We start from the raw sequence: 24432 nt of genomic DNA, 5'->3' as shown, positions 1-24432 counted from the left end.
TTGTTCTTCTAATGAGAGCATTCTTCACTGTGGTCATCTCTCTCCCTTGGTGAGAGCAGGCAATGTGAGGTCCTTCATGGGATTTTAAGCAAAAAGGAACACATAAAACCAAGCAGCCCCAGAGAACCAACTTTTAGAGGCCTTGGATGGGTCATGAGCCTTCCTGAGCAAGGAACTGTTAAAATGTTGTACTGGATACACCACCAGGTGACTGGCAGTGTCTGCATTGGGACTGTAGTTGTGTCCGTCACGTTTGTCACGTTAAGGGGTGTAGCTGATTAACTGTTATGGGCCCGGTTGGATTCAGGGTACTGAACCAGTCGGATACACCAATAACACGTTAACCATCTGGGGTCCGGTCGGATCTTCACCAATAACGGATTAACCGTCTGGGGTCCAGTCGGATTCACCAATAACACATTAATCGTCTGGGGTCCAGTCAGATATTCACCAATAACGTGTTAACCGTCTGGGGTCTGGTTGGATTCAGAACACTGAACTATCACGGTCACGGATAACCACCCTTACCCTAGTTGCACTTAATGAGAGCTATAACAATGCAATCAAGTGTGATTTATTACAGCAACAGGTACACAGGTTCTTTGGATTGCCAGCGATAGTGACTGTCTGCAAAAGCAAGCTAGCATGCATGAAATACACAGGTGACACAGGTGTTACAGGTGTTACAGGTGCACAGCCTAGAAATAAACACGTTAAAAGGATCAAAGACTCTAGAGAGATTTATAAGCAAGTGTTCAAATCTCACCCAAAGGCGTCCCAATGGGGGGGGAAGAGAGGCTCAGCCCGTCGACTGGTCCCAGGAGTCAGGAGGTCCTAAGGATGTTGTATTTCCTCGGGATGGTATCTTCCCTGACGGTGGTATCTTCCCTAACATCCCCTCTCTCTTAGGCCAATGCATATTATTTTCTATCTTTTAGGTGGAGCTTGAGTGACTCTAGTCAAGCATATCTTAGTTATGATTGGTGAAAAGTTCTCCCGTCTCCGTTTAAAGTAATAGGCTCCGAGAAATTCAGAGCGCATGCTCAGTGAGGGGTGGTCACACCTTGGAGGCGGGTAGCTTTTGGGATGGAGGTGTGTTTTGGTATTATAATGATATTATAATGAGCAAAAAGTACACTAGGGTACAGCATTTGTCAAAACATGACAGGTCCTTGGCTCAGGGTAGCAAAAAGTGCAGCTTATCAGTCTCAGTGTGCACAAGAACAACAGAGTCCCCACCTGATTACAGAGCCTAGCCGTGGTGTCTCCACTCCACTCTATGCTCCGTACTGTTCCTTAGGGCTAGCACACCAAGTTTCCCCAGTGCGACAGCATCTAAGGTTGGAAGCCTAGGGAACACTCAGATAATGCAGCTATGCCCTACCCTGAAAGCCTCTTCAATGCTGTACATTTTCTTTAAAATGTGAATGTTAGTTTTATTTTCCTAGTTACTTTAGGCAATTACACCACAGAGTTGTCACTAGGGAGAGATGGAGAAAGAACGGAGAGCTTTCCCCACTGTCATTCCCCTGGGTTAACCCTCCCTGCACAGGAGATGTGGGGAAATTCCCCCCCTGCAGCCATCAGCTGGGGCTTGCAGGGGTCATGGCGGAGCTGAATGTTAGCACACTTGAACAACCAGCCCCAGCCGAGCTTGTAAACCTAAGCCTGCTTCCAGGAAGGCTGAGGCACTGCCATGGTGAGCACCGGATTCTTTTTGTCTGAAGCACATTTCCCTCCCTCCCCCTCCCCCAAATGGAGACTATCCTTGATATTCACACATTTTTCCTAAAGCGCATGTGCCCAAACTCATGGCAGTGTCCTCCTGTTCATTGGGTTTCAATAACCCCAAGGGCTGGAACCTCCCTGAGGATTCACTGCAGGGAGGCAGACTGTGCTGTCTGGGAAGCAAGCATGAGAAGGGAACCACAGAGACATCCAATGCTTCCTGGCTCTAATGGTTCATAGCATCCTAAAAAAGCAGGAGGGTTTGGAGGAGATGCTATGGCCTTCCTTTAAAACAACCATTCACTATAAAGTAATTAATTCATTTCCTGAATTAAAAGGAGCTTTCGGATGCTTCGTGGTGTTGCTTAGCCAGGATGAAATGGGGAGAATGATGCCAGGAGGAGGCCATTATCCTTCTCATATCCAGGAAAATGGGAGCAGTTCCACCTGGCGTTTAATTCATGTGAGTGTTGCTGATGGGTTTAAAGCTCTTCTAGTTTTCTCATGTGTGTGTAGAAAAACCAGCAACAACCAACGATTGAATTCCCCAAATAAATTACAGGACTTTCTTCCCTCTGCTCAGTTGCCTTGTCTGTCTCATCCTTCTCTCTCACTCCTACCTTTTTCCATTATAAAAATAATCAGTGCAAAATAAATGAGTGAACAGCCAACATCTTTTCAAAGCATCTTTGTGGAAAGGTTTAATTTCCTGCCCTGCTGTGTTTTTGTGTGTGTATTTTTCTTTTTCCCAAAGGAGGAAAGGAAATAAAGAAAAAAGCAATGAGAGAAAAAATAAAGAGAACTGAGAACTTGACAGCCAATAAAGAGAAGCCAGTTTGAGGAAAAGAACAGCATGATCATGCCCATATTTCCATAAGTACATTTTCCTTGAGCCAGAAGGATCAGCCACCTCTATACAGATCTTGACAGGGGTGGGAAATATCAAGCAGGCAATGCCTATCAGAGAACTGGTTTGGCATCCCTACACCCTCCCTTCCAACTCGGAGCGTCTTTGTGCGAAGCACCAGCAGCCAGGTGAAACAAACTATGGGAGCAGGCAAGCAATTTGTAATTCATGACAATTTATGGCAAAGGGGTCTCTTCTGGCATCTGCCTGGTGTGGAGGCAAGTGGGGCTGGGTGGCATCCCCAATGGTGTGGCGTGGAGCTGTGTGCCTTCCCTGGAGGGAAAGCCAGGATGCTCGCTTGCAGGATCCAAGCGCCAAGCGAGTGCATGCGGCAGAACAGATAGGAAGGAGCCACAACGTGGCAGCATTGTATCTGGCGTGTGGACGAGACAGTGAGAGTCAAGCCAGGCTGACCTTAGTCCTGCCTATATCAGATCTGAGCTGATTTATTAGAAGAGGGTCAGGGATGGAGGAGACATCTAAGGAGCAAATTTTGTTCGCAGGTACTGGTGCCTCAGTAACTATCCTTCACTGGAAGTGAAGAAAAAGAAGGGAAAAAAAGCCAACAAAACTAGGGTGGCTTGATTATTATTCACCAAAACAGGCTGGGTTCCCTTGAGCAAGAATCTGGCAAAGCTCTGCCTGTTAGGAAATATCTGTTAACATGGTGTGTGTGACTCCAGCAAGGTCCGACCCCTGATACTTCCTGCGAATGTCAATCTGTTAACTTTCTGGAAAACCTCAGAGTTCTTCATGGGGAAGGATTGTTTATCCTATTTTGTAGAGCAAGGACAAGAACCACAATGACTTGTTAAATATCTGAATTTTTGAAATTAATCCCTAATTTACAGTGTCCAGCTTGAAATACTAATTGCAGTGGGGACCCCTACCCCCACATCATTTACATACAAACTAAGTAGGCGGTAAAAAAAAGTGACAGCCAGCTTTAATTTTTCTCTGGAAATGACTTGCTCAGCCTCTGCGGAGTAAACCAGCAGCTGAGCAAGGATAAAAAAAAAAAAAAAAAAAAAAAGGCAGCTGTCCTAACTCTCAGCTCTTGACAACCTGACAACCCCATGACCCATGACAGAGCACTGAACATCTGTGTAGGTCTGGAAATCACAGGCCATCCTTGTGGCAAGACCCAAGTGAGGTGGGCAGCTTGTCTGGGCAAATCCCACCAGCACACCTGAATTATGCTTCTCCACCCCTTCAAAAGAGAACGACTCTCATCAAGGAAAAAAAAAAAAAAAAAAAAAAAAGGAAAACATTTGGGTCGTGTAATGTGAGCACGAAGCTGACATAAAAATAAAGTCTTCAGCATCTGGGCTTGGTGAGGAAGGGGAAGAGGGAGGAATTGGAGGGGGGGGGCAAGGGGCAAGGAAATAACCGTTTGCTGCCACCAGAAGTATTGTTTAAAGCTTTACTTAAAAATGCTGACAGCTTGACAGCTTCTGCACAGCTAGCTGTACCCATGGCAGAAGGAGCCTTCTGGCACATTGATAAAGTATTAAGATGAGCACAGATCTGGGCATGATACAAAGAGACAAGAGCTCCTCGCAGCCGAATTAAGGCAACGCGCACAAAGTGACTGTTACCTGGCAAAGGCTCGTTTTGATGCCGGAGTCTTTTGTTTTGATTTCAGATCAAAGGGAGGCAAGGTGGCTTAGGGCTGGCGCTCCAAGCTGCATGGCTAACTTATCTGTGCCATTCAAGCAGGCATCGCATTGTCTACTCAGAAGCAGAGAATAGATGAGTGTCGTGGTTTAACCCGGCTGGCAGCTAAATACCACGCAGCCGTTCGCTCACCCTCCCCCCTCCCTCTCTGGGACGGGGGAGAGAAATGGAAAGTGAAGCCCGTGAGTTGAGATAAAGACAGTTTAATAAGACAGGAAAATAATAATAATAATAATAATACAATGATGATAATAGTACTACTAATAATAATATGTACAAACAAGTCATGCACAATGCAATTGCTCACCACCCGCTGACCGATGCCCAGCTTAACCCCGAGCAGTCCGGCCCCCTCCCCCCGGCTAGCCACCCCTATATATTGTTTAGCATGACGTCAGATGGTATGGAATACCCCTTTGGCTAGTTCGGGTCACCTGTCCTGGGTCTGTCCCCTCCCAGCTCTTACTGCACCCCCAGCCTGCCTGTTGGCAGGACAGAGCAAAAGTCTGAGGTGTCCTTGGCTTGGTATAAGCACTGCTCTGCAACAATTAAAACATCGGGGTGTTATCAGCACTCTTCTCATCCTAAGCCAAAACACAGCATTCCACCAGCTACTAGGAAGAAAATTAATTCTGTTCTAACTGAAACCAGGACAATGAGGGAGGGGCGAGGAGACAAGGCAACAACACCTCCGTGCTGGGGAGCCCTGCAGAATTGCATTTCAGTACCTGCCCTTCTGCTTTACGCAAGTCCGGACGCAAAGTCCTCCTGTTGCTCTCAGGCTGGGAAGTCTCACTCCAGACCCAGGCCTGGGGCTGGCTCTGCTCTTAGCAAGCTCTGGTTCCTGCCCCGGGATCCTCTCTGGGTGTGCAGCCCCAAGCTGGTGTAACACTGCCTTGGTATGGAAAACATCATCCTGCACACCCCAGCCAGCAAGAGCAGCCACGCCAATGTAACGGTGCCTGATGCCAGCATACTTTCACCTTCCTTCTACTATTTGCATGTGTGTGCATATTTATACATTGGTATAACCACTTTTGTACAGGTATTACAACGCCCCCAGCAGAGAAGTTTTGTCACCTTGGTCATACTGGTGCAGACAAAGCAGTGCAGCTTTTCTCCTTCGATGGACTGAAGTGCCATGCTGCAAAGCCTTAAGCTCTGCCAGTTCCTGCTGACTTTGAAGGAACCTCAAGGCACCTTTTGAGAGGGTCTTAGTGTCTCTCCCTGCTCCCTGAAGGAGGATTGGGTCCTAGGTTAATGAAAACTAGGGCAGCTTTACACTATCAGCTGCCTGAGAGGGTGCCCGGCATTTCGAGAATGAGAGACAGGAAAAAATTGAGTTACCAAGGCAATGAGCAACCTCAGCATAGTGATGGAAGACATAAAAATACAGCCAGGAGCCAGACACCACTGCTCTGAGCCAAACTCACGACATGCCCTGAATAACCTTCCCTCCAACTTCAAGGTGGAAGAAGATGCTGGCTCTCTGCAGCTCAGCACTATATGGATGTTACAGTCAAGGTTTCTGACCCGCTCTCTCTGACATGCAGATACCTTGTTTGTGTTGCATTGGAGTCAAATAGATTGGCTTTGCTGCTGCCCCTGCTGGAGCCTGCACCGAAACAGGTGGTGTGGCATCTGACCCCATCCCAGTCTGTGCACGCTGCACAGGAAGAGAGAGAACTCCAGCTCCTTCCCTCTTTTCTTTCTTCTACTAGAGTGGGCCAAATCCTGATCTCATTTATATCGCAGTAATCCTGGAAGAAATTCACGGACGTCCCTTCCTCTAGACCTATATGGGTATAATTTCCCCCTGTACTCGGCTCTGGTGAGGCCGCACCTCGAGTACTGTGTTCAGTTTTGGGCCCCTCGCTACAAGAAGGACATCGAGGTGCTTGAGCGGGTCCAGAGAAGGGCGACAAAGCTGGTGAGGGGCCTGGAGAACAAGTCCTACGAGGAGCGGCTGAGGGAGCTGGGCTTGTTCAGCCTGGAGAAAAGGAGGCTCAGGGGCGACCTTATTGCTCTCTACAGATACCTTAAAGGAGGCTGTAGTGAGGTGGGGGTTGGTCTGTTCTCCCACGTGCCTGGTGACAGGACGAGGGGGAATGGGCTTAAGTTGAGCCAGGGGAGTTTTAGGTTGGATATTAGGAAGAACTTCTTTACCGAAAGGGTTGTTGGACATTGGAACAGGCTGCCCAGGGAAGTGGTGGAGTCACCATCCCTGGAAGTCTTTAAAAGACGTTTAGATGTAGAGCTTAGGGATATGGTTTAGTGGGGATTGTTAGCGTTAGGTCAGAGGTTGGACTCGATGATCTTGAGGTCTCTTCCAACCTAGAAATTCTGTGATTCTGTGATTCTGTAATTGAGAGCAGAATCCATCCCCACGTCCTCATGGATGGCTCCAGAGCTGGAAAAAATACTAAAGGCTCCTTTATCTTGATGGCACAAGATGGCTCAATAAATGCAAAGCACGTGTTACATAATAGCAGAATAATCTATGGTATTGAGGGCTTACAGATCCTGAAAGTCTTTTCTGCTTTGCAAGGGGGGGAATTAAATAGGGAGAAAAATATATATTGAATAAAATGTTTGTTGCAGAATATTTTTTTAAATACTGAACTGTGAAACCTAAAGTAGGGCAATACCCTCCCTTTCAACAATATTTTGACTTCCTACAGTCAGCAGATGCAATATGCATAGGATTCATAAATATCCCATTAAAATTCATTAAACTGTGTTTCCAGATATTTAGTAAATTTTGAAGAAAAAAAATCTATTGTTTCTTCTGCTCCGTATGATGGTCTCTTTGAATGTAATTAACCCTTTGTTCATGGGTCTTTCTATCCAACTAATCTCCCACCCTGTGCCTTCCGATGCATTTTTAATACCACAGGTAATACCACTGCCTAAAATCCTCCGGCGGTCACCATGCAATAGAGCTCTTTGCACCGGCAAGGTACTGTAAATCTCCATAAATAGTGCTTGGATGAACAGCAAATTCAGATAAGTGATGTGTTCTTTTTCATGCCTTCCAGTTACAAACAGGGCATGCTCTTCATCCTTCAAGGTAGATTTTTAGCCAGGAACAACACTGGTTTCCTACCTGCCCAAGGGATTCAGCCACTGGACTGGGGGAGATGAGCCAGAAGGGCAGTGATGAGGGGTGAGAGGACTTTGATAAACAGCAATGAAAAGAAGCTTAGTGATGAACAAAAAGCATTCTTGTTTCCCTCTTCCTTTTTCTCATCTGCTAAATGAGCTGTTTGTCAAAACAGGCAGTGAAGCTGGAAGGACCAGGGGAAAGAGTTTGGTATAAAAAAAAAAAAAAAAAGTGAAGGTGAGATCTGAAAACATTCTGTTTCTCTTTGCTGAGAGCAAATCCTATTCCCAGATCAACTCTAATCAGAATGTCTCCCTAGAAAAAATCAGGAAGGAAATATTTAAAATTATTGGAAGAGTCTTATCCTCATTCATGCTGCAAGGTGTTCTAGGTACGTGGTGTTTCTTTCATGATTTCCATGTTCTGCCCCAGTTCTGAAGGAATGTTATTTCTGAGTCACAGAATTATGCTTTGCACTTGGCTCCCGTAACACCCCTACACTTAATTATTTCATCTGAACTACAGATTTCCATGGATCCAGCAAAGCATTTAAGCACCTGTTCAACTTTAGGAACTTATTGCTTTCTGGGAGGCTTTCCACAATATGAATTAAGCACATGCTTTGCAGGATGGACGGCTCTATACCATAACTACATTTCATCTGGACGAGATTCAGGCCCTTCCCAATGGGCTGGCTGATACGTAGTGCATCGCTCTAGAATTTTCCCACGAGCATGTGTGTCTTTTTATTGAAGACTTTGTCATATCTGATTGAACTCTGGCACAGGGTTCATGATCAGTCTCAGGCAGCTCAGAAAGGACAAATCCTGGCACTGCGGGCTTGGACATGAGGGTTACGGTTTGTGTATCAGATGTGGATCTCACCCTGAGCCACCAGGAAGCCAGTCTCATATCTGTGAGATGTGGACGGATTCATCCGCTTTAATCGTTTCCATGATTTAAGCATTAGGTACCAGGAAATTAATCTGGGCAATAGTCAAGACAATCTTCACAAAGCTGGGTCCAATGTTGCTAAAACAAGCTGGCTGAAATGAAAAAGTGCAGCTGTGACTCCCTGCCTGATACCAACATACACAAGCAAACACACACGTGTGCACAAAAAGGCCCCAATAATTATTCTTATTATTTATGAACATGGATGAAAAGCCAAAGGGGGAATGGTAATGCACCCAGATGCTGATTAGCTGGAGACTATAATGATGATGTAATAAAAATTCAGTTTGTATCTTAAGCTGCACCAGGACAATCAGACAGAGATTAGATAAAAATCAGAGAGAATGAATAATAGAAGGGAGAGGTAACATCATAAACCATAACTCCCTGCAAAATGTTCTACATCTGAGTGTCCCCGGTCAGAATAAATAAAGGCTGGAGGGCGTAAATACAACCCTAGTGCACATAGGAAGGAGGCAGATGTGGCTTAGTACATGTATTATTTATCAATGAGCAGCCAGATATGCACATCTATGTACCTGCACAGGGTTGCAAATGCACACACACACACCTGTCTAGCTCTGATAAACAGAGAGATGATGAGAGGGAGCTGGGGAAAGTGTGGTATTTGGAGAGGGACAGACAGACAGGGAAAGCGTACGGGATGGATGACTGGGATCATACAGGGACCATTAAGAGAAATGTGAACTTGCGGGGAAAACAGCACCACCTCTATGTGACAGGGTGAGGGGTATACATCTTCTGACTACTGCTGCCTTGCAGTAGGATTTTGCCACATCTGAAAACCTGCTACCTGCTTCAGGATTCTTTTCAGCTGCTCGGGATTTTCATCTGTGCTTTAAAAAATCAAACAAAACCAAAAACACTACCAAAATACTTCCCCAGCCATGCAGGGGACTGCGATTTATTAGCAGCTGAAGGAAAAATCCTTTCCTTCCTAGGACTTTCCTAGCTTAAATATTTTACCTGCACTCCTTGCTGTACTTTTTGCCTGTGGTTTGCATTATTACTTGCTAAATACATTAGAAAATGCTCATCAGATTGCTCAGCTGGTGTTTGTGTGGTTGCCCACACACGCACTCGCACACACACACAGCAATTTTTTAAATAAATCACAGTAGCAGGGGTGAGGAGAGGGTATGCGGCACTTCGCAAGGGAGCAGAACAGCGAAAAAGGAAGGACATCTCCAGGATCAGAAAACAGAGGCTGCCGGAGTTTCTCCATGCCTCCGAGCACCCATGAGATGGCCACCATCACTGGGCACAGAGGGGATGAGGGGGACACCAGCCTGGGCTGCTCTTACCCTGGCCTAATAGGTGAGGAAATGTCTAACCCCTCCACACCGCCACAGAACAGGCCTAAATAATCAGCGTACATGCTTTACACCTCAGATGAGACAAAGCTTGTCAGGAGAGGTAATATCTTTTATTGGATCAACTGATATAGTTGGAAAAAAATAGACAAGCCTTCAAGCACACAAGGAAGTCTGTCTGTTGTTGTTTTTTTTTTTCCAGCTATATCAGCTGGACTAATACAAAAGATTACCTCCCCTTACAAATGTTGTCTCATTTATAACAGACCATCACTGCTAAAGCTACAGCATGACTTATACCTTAAATACAAAGAATGCTCTTTGCAAAGCTGGATATCATAAATTCTTCTTTACACATAGCAAACTGAGGAAGAGCAAGGTCTAGAAACAGGATCTTGCAGGACAAGGAAGATGGTCCGGACTAGAAATAGGGTCCTAATCCCCTCCTACCCACCTCTGAATGAAGCAGACTGGTGCAGCACTACACCAAAGACTTACATGTATTTTGCCTTCTTGCTTTAGTGCTGGGCTGCTAGAGAAGGGTCCTGGAGCTGATGGGTAGCTATGTTTCAAAAAAGCAGGGAAAATATTTCTCCAAGAAGCTGAACTGTAGTCCCAGAAGGGGCTTCCAAGAATAGTTAAGAATAAGCTCATGATTTTAAGAATTCAAAGGAAAATGTATGCTGGATTTTTGTTCAGATGTGAGAAATCTGCTGCTGATTTAATGAAACAAGAAAAGTTTTTTTTAAAAAAAAGGTGAAATTGCTTTGGTGAAATTGTAGAACTACTGCACATTGTGTTTTTGTTTTGTTTTGTTTTTTTGTTTTTTTTTTTGAAAGATGTCATTAAGCTTTTAACCTTAAAAGAAAGAAAGCTTTTCTCTCTGCTTTTTCAATTGTTTACATACAGATATATATATTAGTTTATCTACATGTGCATGTATACTTTGTGAATCTTTCGGCTACTACTCATGGCTTTTTTAATGTTGGTAGGGTCAGTGTAGCTGCCTTTTCCCCAGCCCTGTTTAAGGAAAAGCTTGGAGAGGAGAGGAGAGATGTAGTTTGTGCAGAGCTGAATGAAGGGAACAGGAGTGTAACCAAAGTGGTTGAGAGGCAGGCAAACAGTCCTGCACTGGCAGAGGCTGGTTGTGGGAAATGAACAGCTCGTGAGAGCAGATAGGACGTTAGGGGAAGCAGGCACATGGAGAGTTGTGCCTGGGGAAGGAACCTGTCCCTGGGTGTGATGCTGAGTCTGTGGTCCATACACCCATGCCTGGACATGCAACCTTTGCCCAGGGAGGAAACTGGGCAAGGGAGGAGGAAGGATGAGGAGCAGGTCCTGTGTCCAAACCCAGCCAGCGAGAGACCAGGCACAGCAAACGTGGGGGCTGGGGATGGAGAAGAGCACCTGGGGAGCGAGTGGCTCTCCCGGCATTCCCACCAATGGCTTCTGCCTGCCTGAGAGCACAGAGCAGGGTCACTGGGCTGGCTGGTAGCTTGGCTATTTGTGAGTTAGGAAGCTGCTGCCAGGAGTCCCTGGATCAATGTAAGGGAGAGGACAGGGGAATAACACACCTACTGTGCAGCTCCTTTTACGAATAAACTTGTAAAATCTAATTCTATCAGCACCTCTCTGGCCTTTTTCAATGAGCAGGTCAGTAACAAATGATCATTTAACAGCACAAAGCAGCCATTATATGGGAGAACAGATTGAGGCTAATATAACACACGTTCCCCTCCAAACAAGAACCCAACATCCCTTCTTCAATTTTAATTTTTTTCTTCCCCATCTGCAAACACTGTCAGTAAAGCTGAATAAATATATAAATATATATTATATTATATTATATTATATTATATTATATTATATGAATAATTTTTAAAAAACAAATACTTTCCCTGCTTCCCCCAGGCCTTTGATACTGAAACTTTGTTGGATTTCAGGCAAACAGCATCACACTCACCCTGCATACATGCTTCCTCTCCACCTTTGACAGAATATCATTGACTGTGATAATTTCAAATAGACTTGGGGGTAGATAATCAACTGTACATACACAGATACACATGCACACTCCAGCTCTTCCATTTATTTCATGAAAAAACGTAAGCACAGATGCGATGGAAACACAAAATACCACATACGTTGCTATTGATGAACTAGCTAAAACTACAACTGAAATTAAAAAAAAAAAAAAAAGAAGTTTGATTTATTTGCTTGTCAGTGGCCAGATCATCTCTGTGGGAGATAATCTGAAATCCCCCATTTAAATGAAAAGGTTTCTAAATGAATTTTGTTGTGACTGGGTACCTGAGGTCACTGGAATCTTGTTTATCCCCCACAATAAGTTGTTCCTTGAGTAGCAGCAGTGAAAACCCCCTTCTGGACTAATTTCCTCTGCCAAAACCAGGGACACTCACGTCCCCTGCTTAAGGATTTATGCGGTGTCTGTCTGTTGTTCGAGAGGCTGGGTCACAGTCTAACTATCGACTTTGCAGAGTGTTGGGTTGGTCCTCGGTAAACGGACGACAACTGACAATTCCTTCTGCCCATACCGAGGGCAAGAGCACACTTGTCTGTAGGGAATTTGCTTTTTTTACTGACCCAAGGAAGATATATCCCTTCGGCTTGATCCAAACTGTATTGTGAACAATAGATTTGGATCAGGCCCTTAGAGAAGAAAGGTGGGATGCAGCTTTTCATCAGATCCTTGAGCCTTGCAGCTCCCTCAGTTGCCGTAACAATGAAGAGTATATATGTGATTCACTAAAAGAAAAAAAAAATCAAGATCCTGAATCAGTGAATGATGATATTCCTGTAGACAGAGAAATTACAAAGGCTGAATCCTACTCACACAAAGAAAACTGGCAAAATTGCCATTGACTCTTTCTTGGCAAAGCAGGGATAAATATGTATTTTCAAGTAAAATGAGTAAAGCTAATTTCCACCTCCCCACCACATGTTTTTTTGCAAGTACGTTTTCCTGCTCTATGCTGAAAGAAGCTCTGATGCAACACACCTGTCATCAGAGACGCACGTAAACCTTTCCTGACAGAAAATAAATGTAAAATTTCTGCCATTAACTCCTCCCTCCTGAGAAAATCCAACCGGCCTAATATTGCAGATGAGGAAATGACAGATGAATAGCTCGCTGGAGCCAATGGGAATCTTCCCATTGATTCAACAGGTTTCGGATCAGGCCTGAAGGCACCAAGCTTAAATGACTCTATCAGAGAGTAACTATCCCAGCCCTGATTAGAACCGAGTTGGCTTGGTTTGTGTCTGCCCACCCTCACCCACCATATACTGCTCTTCCGTTGAAACTGCAGATCCAGGCACTAGTTTCAAGGGGGCAGCTCTGAGATGTGGTAGCCACTAATAAAAATACAGAAGGAGCAGTAACGCTTGCTTTTCTTGCTTGTTTATTTAATTTGGTGTTAACTTTTTACTGTGCCGAGAGCAAAATGTAAAACCTAGCACCACTATGTCACCCTTATCTCCTGCGAGATCTTTATGTGCACTTCCTCCTACAGTTTCTATGGGTTGATTTGTTGTTTTTTTTTTTTTCTTCTTTGTTAATGACTAAATTTGGAGTTAAATCATTTGTAAGATACTTTTTTCTTTGTTACCAAAATCAGCTGGGTCCAGACTCTTGCAAATAAACATGCAGCAATGGTATGCTTTTAAAGACTTTGCCAGAGGATTTTTGTTGGTTGCCTTGTCCATTCCTCACTTCTACTTTTCTCTTTTATTGCCAGTATCTTGAATGAGATTTCTTTTTCTTAAAAGAAAAATAAAAAATCTATAGTTAAAAGAAAAGAAAAGAAAAGAAAAGAAAAGAAAAGAAAAGAAAAGAAAAGAAAAGAAAAGAAAAAAGGAAAACCAAGCATAAAAATGACTAGTCTCCTTCAGAACACACAAAACGGAATAAAACCCGCAGAACAGCATAACTGAATAACACTATATCTTTATAAAAGAGGGTGAAAAATTACATCCTCATCCGTGTATTATTGAAGATGGAATAGGATCAAATAAATCACTTTTAAAAGCAATTAAATGCTCACAAAAGAAAAACACTCAGTCTGTAAACTGAGAGAAGAAATAATGAAATGCAAACCATCTTGAAACTACCATACGGCAAATGGAATGAGACACTTGAAGCTGAATGGTATGGCAGGACTGAACTGGCACTTAAGAAAAGGCAGCCTATAGCTGAAGAGGGAGCAGTTAGGAAATTTGGAAGCAAGCCAGTCTGCATCTCTGGATTTATAGGAGGAACAACCTTACAGCAGTCACACTGCATGTTATAGGTAGCTCCTGCCCCAATGAGCAGCACCTTGAAGAACTGACCATAACTTAGGGCCCAACACAAACCCTGCTGCAGGCAAGGTGGGGGTTTCCTGGAGACTTCAACAGGTTTCGGAGCAGGTCACCGTCTGCTCTGAAAAATCCTTTCCCATCAGTTATAGATCGTGCATATCATGGAATACCTATTACTTACACCCTCTTCTTTACACAATTTTTAAATGCTACTAAAAGTGTGAAAAATAAATAAAATAAAAATAAAAATAGAGCACTTTCACTGCACTGTTGCATTGAAAGAAGAGCTCCCTGGGATTGGTCCTGTTCGATCCTGGAGTTTCTCCAGGCCTCTGGCTTCTCTGCAGCTGCCAGGCACAGATCCGATCCTGGAGCAGGAGGTGTCCTGACTCTGTGTGGGTCTGGTGAGACATGGCACAAGAAACAGAGCCCTTCCTGGAAGGGGTAAGAAAACAGTTTTCTCTGGGTTAGCTTTCAAAGAGTTGCCAGCCAATTCAAGCTACTCAGCAAAGGTGTCCACCTCTCTCTCTCTCTTTCATGCACCATTTCAAAGAAGTGCATCTTTACCTTACTATATTATTAGAATCAATCAATATTATTAATATTACATGTGGGCAATTCTGTAAATTCTTCATAGTTCTCCTCCCTGCCTGTTAACAGCAGGTACATTATACAGTCTCTGGTTAGATTGGTCAACCAGGCTATCGATAGTCTTAATAAGCAATATCTGTATTGTAACCTTTGCTCACAGAACTGAATCTCTCCTATAGGGCTGTCAGATTCCTTAAAGAAGTATTGATAAGCTCATTACTGTATTACTACATTTCATTTTAAGTGTGATTTTCACTCATCCTGAAGCATCTAGTAACCTACTACATTTTTTTTTCCCCTACTACAGCATTGGCCCTTTTACAATTGATCAAATAGTGAATTAGAGCATTATAGAGGAAACATAATCAGGGGATTTCTACAAGCATACTGTGATATATCTTTTGATTTTCTGACAACCTTCATCCCTTTGGATCCTAGGAAGGAAGCACTGTTTTATAGGGATATTATTAGGCTGATGCTGCTTTATACATCTACCTGCAAGAAGCTACCAAATCCGACAAAGATATTTGTGTGTGTTTGCAGTGAGTGAGTTATATTATGTGATGTGAATCTATCCTTAGGGACTGAAAAGGAAAGGAACTATGCGCAAATGTAAGTCTGCCCTTTCGATACATGTGTGCATACACAGGCATTTGAATTAGAAACAAGCCAAATATGCAGTCAGATCTCCATTTTTATTCTGTTTGAAGAAGCTTCATGTCCAGAGTTATCTGCCCCAGCACACTGGGAAGCCAGCTGGGTTGCCTCTAAAATATTTTGGAGACTCAGACACAATGTACAAATAAACCAGACATGGATTAGTTAAGTGTGAGTGTGTCATTAAATTAGTTTAATGAACAAACAGCTACGTATCATATTAAACTCCGCATATAATTCCAGGAATAACCTGTTAAGTCACCTGCCACTTTCATGCAAGAATACAATCTCTATACTGTCTTTTAGAAAAGAATTATTTAGAGACATATGTCAGCCTGAATGTATGTAATGTATATACATCTATACCGAATGCATGTTTTCATTACTATGCACATGTTGGTTGCATGTGCGTGTGATACAAAACCGTGGCAGACACATTCATATCTGTCTGCATGCGCAACTTTCATGCAAGAGTTCATTCTCGGCAGCCCCTTGCATGCAAACTATGGCTCATTATATTTTCCAGAGTTAAATCGGGAAATTACAGATCTCGATAAGGGAAAAGGGGAAAGAATACCCTGTGTTACAAACTCTGCCTGTACTGCACCTTGGTCTCTCAGACCATAAGCAAGTTTCCAGTGGCAAAATGCTTTGACAGACCTAGGAGCGAAGACACCTCTTGCTGGCAAATACACATCCCTGGAGGCATCAACATCACCAACAAAGCCATCTATGAAATAGTTAATGTTAAACAATGACTGTCTGTTCAACAAAGGAGGGAGAAATAAACAGATAAGGGTGAGGTAGATCGAAATCTGCATGCCTCATTGGCTGAGCTGTCGGACATTTCTAATGCATCTGAAGGGTTTGTTACTAAGAACCTGTTAAGTCTCTTTAAACCTTTGATCTGTAGCCAGTCTTAACAAAGATGACAATTAATTAAAGGAGAGTGCATTGCAATAAAGTTACATCAATGTCAGTTTATATATACTGTCCAAAGCTGGTTCACAGAAGTCACCGTCAATTAAAGTCTTCTTGGAGTCCAGTTCATTATCACTTTTTTCCTCTTGCCTTGATCAATATTTTTGGCTGCTTCTGCTTGACAAACTTAACACGATTTCAATATTTACATGTCTTGCCATTCATTTACATGGAATAGATGGCCATATATGATTTATTTTTAGCCACTACATATGGTCTGGCACTTTATTTGAGAGGTTTAGAACTCTCATCTATCTTTATTTTAAGGAGTGACAATAATAACCCCTCTCTTCCTTCGAGGGGATATCAGGTGGATATAATAAATGCACATTAAAAGCTGCATTCACCTGTGTGTGCATTCAGGCCATGGATCACAATGACAAAAGCAAATAAATGCAACATCTGTGGTGACACCCTGACTTCAGCCCACCCCAAGCGATGCAGCACAGAGAGAGTGATACAAGAGATCCTGCAATCCCCAAAATGCGACGATGCATCTCCAAGAGTTACAGAGGGAAAGAGGTGCTTATAATAAATACCCCAGCTCAGTCATAGGAGTGGCAGTGGAAGAAAAGCTATAGCTTTCCGTCTCCATGGTTATTATTTTTCCCTCTTTCTGTTGCAGATTTTAATACACAAGGATCAACCTGCCATGACAAGCCCAGGAAACATTCATATGGGCATTGGTGGAGCAGTTAAGTGAGTGAGAAATGTGGCAGGGGTCAGACTTCTGTCAGTTCCTCACCTTTGTTTAAGTTTTAGTTTCACTTGCTGAAGGAAAGCTAAGTTCAGGGACAAGCCAGCAAGCACAGAAGCTGGTCACATTAGCTGCAAGTGTGGTTTGCTACATAAATCTGCAATCCTGAATTTTAACAGGAAGGGGAAACATTCAGTTTGCAAATGTGAACCAACTGATGTGATGGCAAAGGTCTTATGGACTTCTGCCCAGCCAACAGGCAAGGGGCCTCCACTCCCTACCAAAAGAAGATGCTGGGATTAATGAAACACCAGCCTTGTTGTTAAGGCCAGGATTTGGCTTAGCTCACTTAACACCTCACCTGCTTAGTGTGAACTCTTACAGGACACAAACCTGATGGCTCATGCTGGAGGGATCATATGGAGCTCTGCAGCCTCCTGCTGTCACAGTTTTATTGTAAAGCTATAGCCAACGCCGACATGAGTCTTTGGGCATCAGATGCTTTTTGTGCTGTTTTAAATGCAGGTACCAGTCCCACCAGCCTCGATCATCTCCCCCACTTTTTCTCCCTTGGAGCCATTACCACCTGTCACATAAACCCACCTGGGTTTACACTTGATTGACGGGAGGGATGGTAACAGCTCCTTTAGTGTTGTTCTGGTCTGTCAGGTCAGCGCGGCAAGTATGCATGCACACAGGGTATGCGTGATAAAAAACACCCTGACATCTTCCTGAAAAATGTGGCTGCGTATTTCCAGCTCTGAAGGCTAGGAGAGGTCCTTCTTGGCCATCTGGCTCGATCTTCACTCCGAGCATTGGAAGTACTATGCACACCCTCCTTGATGGGTACAATCCACTTTTCTATTGAGCACAAGACGCTTTCCACAATCTTGCTCACTCTTTACCCAGGCAAAATTTCCAGAGAGTCTCTGACAACTTCCTTCAAAAAACTATTCCTTCAGCTGCCCGGCTTTTGTTATACTATGCAATTTGAATCCTCTGCAAAAGAAAGTCCTGTCTGTGGCACTGGCCACTGGCAGAAGCAGGACAGAGAACCAGATGAACCACGTTTTTCATCCAAGGTGACAAGGATCCTCAAATTTTCTCCCTACTTTAGTGTTGACATTCCCGTTCTCTTCTGGATGAATACAGGAAAAAATAATATAATAAAATAAATCAAAAGCATTTTCTGTTTTTATTCTTAAGGTATTAGTAAATTCCTGATTTGACATTTAATTAAAACACTGTTTTGGCCAAGTAAATACTATGAGATTTGGTAGTTGTCGCTATTATATTTTTTTCAGAAGAAAAAAAATAAGTACTTTTTTTTTCCTCCCCTAAAATGTTCAAAGGCACCAGTATATGTAGATATTGAGGGACAGAAGTAATCTATAAATGTGTTGGAAGTATAAGTCTAACCTGGAGAAAGGTAAGAAAATAAACAAAAGCTCCAGAACCATGGACTTTAATTTCTTTCTTTTCTCCACATTCTGTAACTTTAAAGCAAATACATTCTTGTAAGGACGATTAGTTGATATGGTGGTGGGGCTAGCTGAAGAACAGCTTTCAGTGCAAAACTTAACAGCCAAGCGAGAGATCCCAGAAAATTGGAGTTTGTACTGGAAATGCTGACACAATCATAACATCAGCATCATAACTGGCTGCAGCTGCTTTTAGAAACCAAAATCCATGTCTAGACCCCTGAAAAAAAGAGTTAATACATAGCCTTCTAATTTATGAAGCAATCTGGGCTATCTGTTTGACATTATCAAATATACATACACGCTCATCTGTACGGGAGATTATAATGTACAAGGGGTTGCTTTTTTTCTCTCTTCCATCAAGCTATCCAATTGCATTTTGATTGTTTTAAGGGGATGCTCTTTAAACCTAAGGCATAAAGCCTCCTCTGTTTTATTCCAGTTTATTTGTGCATTTACCTCCCTAAAACTTGTTTGGTTTACTGCCATACTAAATGCTGTATATGTTGCTTTCAGCCAGGCAAGCCTTATGTTTCAATTATGGAGGAGTTTATTCAGCACCTGTATTGCATTGTGCTTCTTTTCAACTAAATTTCCATTTCCCAAAAGCTATATGCGTGAATGTGTATACATCACTCTTTTTTTCTGTATGTGTACACACACAAATCTATACATTTATACACATGTACAATATACCATCTTAACTGAATGCACATTTTCATTGCACCTTTGAATTTCTGAGATATGCAAACCCTCATAAACATCCTTAGACTTAACAAGGTTTTAATCTTTCTATCATCTATCTTTGTAATCAAACATAACAATATAATGAATGGAAGCCTTGTTTACCTACTCCCTAGGTGTCTTAAATTCCAAAATTATTTGTACTTTTGAGAAGGTAAAGCAGCAAAAGAACTAAATTATTCTTTTTCTACTGCATTTTTCTAGCTGCACTGAACGCTAGACGAGTGAGGTTCGGGTCAGATAGTTACACTATCCTAGTGGGACCGCAATAGTGGATTTTGAGGAGGTTTTGGGAGTTTTGTGCTTCCCCCTCTCTAAATAAGGGTTGAAAGAAAGTTGTAGGTCTCATGTCCATGAAAGACTCTTGCTTTCTCACAGCACGCTGTCTCCACTCTTTAAATGCACTCACCTGCATATGTTTCAGTAAATTTCAGTTAAGTGTGGAATAGTGATTTCTTCTGACTTCCTAAATAGAATATTATGGAGACCTGTGTGTTTTAAATTAAAACACATTCCAGGCCTTAGGAACAAGCATGCTTCGATAGAAAAGGCTGTTTAAACCTATGGGGACAGTCCTATATTTAGATTACATTAATTATTAAATATTATACTAAATACCACTTAAATTGGCCTTAAATGACTTCAAAGATAATGCATTATAATATGGCTGTTCTGAGAGCACTAACCTTCATGTCTCCTAGTAACTTAGCCTTTAAGCGTACTCCACTGCTAGATAAGAAGGGGGGAAGTTATGAATGAATTGCTTGCTAAATTGTTCGTGTGATTAGTTAACTCTGTGCGTGTGAGCGCGTGTGAGTGCGTGGGTGGGTCAGTTCAGCCCTAGTAGATCTCTACCCACGGATCTCAACACACAGCCTCTTCCCAACCCTAGAGCAAAGTGCCACAGCAGGAGTGTGTTCCTGCCCCATGTGAAGAAAAGCGAGGAAGGGGGGAATCTGTAGCAGCGATGCTCGTGACACAAAATCTTGTTTTCTCAGAGATCTGGCAATTCTTTCCCACCTTCCCTCACATGCTGCTTCCCCCATAACTTCTCTTATCACGTGTCTGCAAGACAGTCATACTCCCCTGCCTCTTCCCTGGTATCTGGCCTGGCATCAGCCAGGTTTCCTGGTGAAAGAATCTAGGACTTCACTCTCCCTTTTGATAGTTGTTTGGTTGTTTTTTTCTTTGCAAGAAGGGATAGTCATGTACTTTATCTTCAAGTTCTTAATTTTCAATTTCTTCCTGATATACAGACACACCACAGTAGGATCTCTTCATAATATTTTGAATCATACACATAATATGCTCTCATTTCAGTGGATTTACACCTGAAATGACTCTTATTGCTACCTTTTTACTCTAAGCTAATTCCTCTCTCTTCCCTCCCCCCAGCACAAACCCACCTTCTCCCCCTCCACACCCAAGATTTGCTCTCCATACACTTAAATAAACTACAGCCCACTATTAACCCTTCAAGGTATACCACTGCCACAGCTTCATCCACTGGATTAGTAATAAAATAAACTGAGAGTGATGGATCAATTAATGTATAAGCATTATGTATCACTTACGGAAAGCATCTTGGGGTTTCATATTGCCATCCTACCCCTGAGAGCCAAGTTGGACTATTTTTATGCAATTCTTCACCTATGCCTCCAAGAAAAGCCAAAATAAGGAGATCTGAGTGAATACTATGCTTCACATGGCTGAATTTAGAGAAAAGAGAGAGAAAAGAGATTAAAAATGAAATGAAATGAAATGAAATGAAATGAAATGAAATGAAATAATGAAATAAAATAAAAAAGCCAAACACAATCCTCATCCTTCAAAGCCCCATCATGCTTTTTGACTTAATAGTAATTAATCACTACTGGCAAGAAAGTAATTTTTTTCCAGGTAGCCAGAGGCACATTTTTATCAGGATTAGCTAATAAATCAGCAGCATCACTAGAAAGGAGTTCAAATTCTTCTCAGATGTACTAAATAAAACCAGTCTCTGAAACGCTGGCAACTCAGTGTCTATTGAAGCTTCACTCAAACACTAGGCTGTGATACAATAATCATCGTGATCATTTTTCCTTCCAAAGTCCAGAACTTCCATGAGATTAAAAATGACTGTTTCTTTCAAGATGAACTCATGCAATTTGGTTTGATGAGGTGACAAGATTTCCCACCTGTCTTTTTTCCTAGGTTGCAGCTTTAAAACAGAAATGAAATGAAGGGAAATGAAGTTAGTATCTTGCTTAATTCAAGAATATGTGTTAAACACATCCAAGCAATATAAATGATCCCTCTCTCTCTCTATGTCTCCCTCCCTTCCTTCCTGAGTTTGTCTCTATGAATACAGGCATACAGTAAAAGCAAAACTGAAATGCAAGAGAAAGGATCTATGAAATAGAAATTAAAGTTAGCACATAGATTGATTAATTACAGGTTTACAGTAGTACAAAGCAAAAGAATAAAATCTCATCAACAAATCAAAATACCCCTCCACCCCCCAAAAAAAAAATCCTTTACCTAGACATTAACTCAGACATTTCCTCTATACTGTGTTGAGTAATTCTCTTCAGTGGAGCTTTTACTGTTTTATTTTATGGAAACCTTAGATAATTTTTGCAAACATGTGCGCACACATGGGCTCACTGGTTACTCTCACTATGCCTCATCTATTAGACAAAACCTTCCAGGACCTTTCCTTCCCTGTGCTTCTTACTATTGTTTTAATTGTTATTATTAATAATTATTCTAGTGTGGATGTCATGTTTAAATGATGCCCATCAGACCTTGATGTGGTTTCTAAGAAGTTAGTCCGAAAGGAAAGCAATGTTCATAAGGGATACACTGATCACTGTAAATATGAGAAGGGTGTTTGGAGCGGCCTGCAAGAAAGGAAGGAAGAAATACCCTATAACTTGGACTGAATCCCCAGTCCCCAAGCCCTGAATGTTTTCTCTATCCTGTGCAACACTGCTACTTGCACTGTCAGGGTATATTTTCATTTGCATTTCCTGAAGGTGGAGGAGAGGAGGGGAGTGAGTGGGAAAGGGGAAGAGATGCCTCCTAAACATGCTGTTAAGTTTAAGATTTACAACTCACCATGGCAGCTGGAAAGCTGGGAAGCCACTAATGCCATTCCCAGTGACTCTCCCTACCAGGAGTTAACCAGGCTGGAGCAGACATTGCTACTGAACCTCTCCTGTAACAGATGCAACTACCACTCCCCCCCGTGCACAACCTTTTTTCACCTGCACTAGATCTGGAGTCACACCCTGCTTACTTCTGATTAGATCTTTTCTTTCTTTCTTTCTTTCTTTCTTTCTTTCTTTCTTTCTTTCTTTCTTTCTTTCTTTCTTTCTTTCTTTCTTTCTTTCTTTTCTTTTCTTTTCTTTTCTTTTCTTTTCTTTTCTTTTCTTTTCTTTTCTTTTCTTTTCTTTTCTTTTCTTTTCTTTTCTTTTCTTTTCTTTTCTTTTCTTTTCTTTTCTTTCTTTCTGTCCTCCTGTATCTCTCCCGCTCCTAAGCAGGGCTATCATGCAAATTATCTTCAACTTCCTCCCTGTGAGTCCTACTTTCTTACCCGAGTATCTGAGCATCCCCATCCCTCCCCATACTCCACCCCCAAAAGATAGCATCCTCTAATCTGAAATGTACCTCCAGAGAGACTAAGCAGGGAAAGAAAAGGAGTGGGCAAAGCCGGATCAAATGAGGCATTGCACAGGGAGCACATCTCTACTGCCTTGAAAGAAAAAACAAAAAGTTCCCAGGGTGGACTTCAGGCACATTAAAGTAGTGCTGGGAATATGCCTGCTTGGAGACTTCTCCCTTCTGGAACTGAGCTACAACCCATCCTTCCTGCCTTGCTCTCTCTAACACATCCACATTTTGTGATTTCATACTCCCCCCCTGCTTGATATGGGCTTTTTTATTTTTTTTATGTCTCTGTTCCTACGCTGAACAAAACAAAAATGAATTCCCCCCCCCCCCCCAGCACCTCCTACCCCTTGAGCAAATCAGTCTCCTCTGCATCTGGTTTTGGAACAGGCTACAAATAAGAATCCTAACAGCAGCAAAAATGAAAAAAGAAAAGAAAAGAAAAGAAAAGAAAAGAAAAGAAAAGAAAAGAAAAGAAAAGAAAAGAAAAGAAAAGAAAAGAAAAGAAAAGAAAAGAAAAGAAAAGAAAAGAAAAGAAAAGAAAAGAAAAGAAAGATGCAAAGGTTCTGGTGCCTGATTCACAACAGCTGTAAAATAGGGGCTTCCCGGCTCGGCACAAACACATGGACAGACACACACACACACCTGGGTGGAAAATGTGCGGCTCCTAAAGATAAATAAAGAAATCCTCTTAATCTTTTTCAGCACCACTGCTTTTGCCTGGACTCTCCAGCTTTCGCAAGTGGCTTCATCTCACCCCCCCAAAAAAGGGGGGAAAGAGGGAAAAATAGTCCTAAATAACCCAAACGGAGCTAACCCCCTTCTCTGTCTCTCTCTCTTTGCTTTCCAAGAGGGTCTATTATTTCTTTCCCTGCCGCCTCCGCCCCTGGCCAGCCGAAAATTAAATAAAATGAAATCGAAAGGAAAGAGATAAAGAGAGCCAGAGAGGGAGCGAGAGCCTGCCTTCCTCTTTCAATCTCTCTGGGAAAGTTCAGGAGGTAACTCACCTTTGTGCATGCCAGTGAACCTGTCCTTTAGCACCGTCAATTCATAGATCTTCCCGAACTCCTCGAAGAGCAGTTTGAGGTCTTTCTCATCCAAGTTACGGGGAATCTGCCCAATAAAGAGCTTAATGGCATCATGGTCCTTCATTGGGATGGTGGATGGGTTTCCGGGACTATGGTTTAATCCGTTCATATGCCCGTTGGTGCTGGGGTTGCTGTGATTGCTACTCAGGCTGGTATTGTCTGGTTGTCTGTTTGCTAAAGTGGCCATCTTTATATACATAGAGAAAATCTTTCCTTTTTTCCCCCCTCTTCTTTTCTCTCTCCCTCCTTCTCCCTCTCTCTCCCTCTCGCTTGCTCTCCCTCTCCCTCTTTCACACACACACACACACACACACACACACACACTCCCCCTTCTCTCATCCCCCCCCCCCCCCGGGTCTGATCTGATTTTTTTTTTACATTGAAGATCTGTGTCATTTCCGTTTAAACAGGCTGGATCAGTTCAAATTCCCCAGCCAGACTATGGGGTGGGGTGTGAGTGTGCGGATGTGTATGTGTGCAGGGAAGGGAGGCTGGGGGCAGGGGGCTGCTGCTGCTTCT

General features: G+C 42.7%; 2 long non-coding RNA genes across 2 annotated transcripts; both read right to left on the bottom strand.

Moving 5' to 3' along the window:
* Nucleotides 1-11767: 11767 nt before the first annotated feature.
* Nucleotides 11768-13442, bottom strand: LOC311426425. Its single transcript, XR_014686742.1, has 2 exons — nt 13333-13442; nt 11768-12469 (listed from the first exon to the last, which is right to left on the bottom strand). It is a non-coding gene; the product is annotated as an uncharacterized lncRNA (long non-coding RNA).
* Nucleotides 13443-15290: 1848 nt separating this feature from the next.
* On the bottom strand, nt 15291-24188 carry LOC311426400. Its single transcript, XR_014686709.1, has 4 exons — nt 23833-24188; nt 21352-21374; nt 20749-20883; nt 15291-18087 (listed from the first exon to the last, which is right to left on the bottom strand). It is a non-coding gene; the product is annotated as an uncharacterized lncRNA (long non-coding RNA).
* Between the last annotated feature and the right edge of the window lie 244 nt (nt 24189-24432).

This window comes from Aythya ferina, assembly GCF_964211825.1.
Source record: "Aythya ferina genome assembly, chromosome: W".
NCBI classification, from domain to species: Eukaryota; Metazoa; Chordata; class Aves; order Anseriformes; family Anatidae; genus Aythya; species Aythya ferina.
This window is presented reverse-complemented; position numbering and strand designations above follow the sequence as displayed.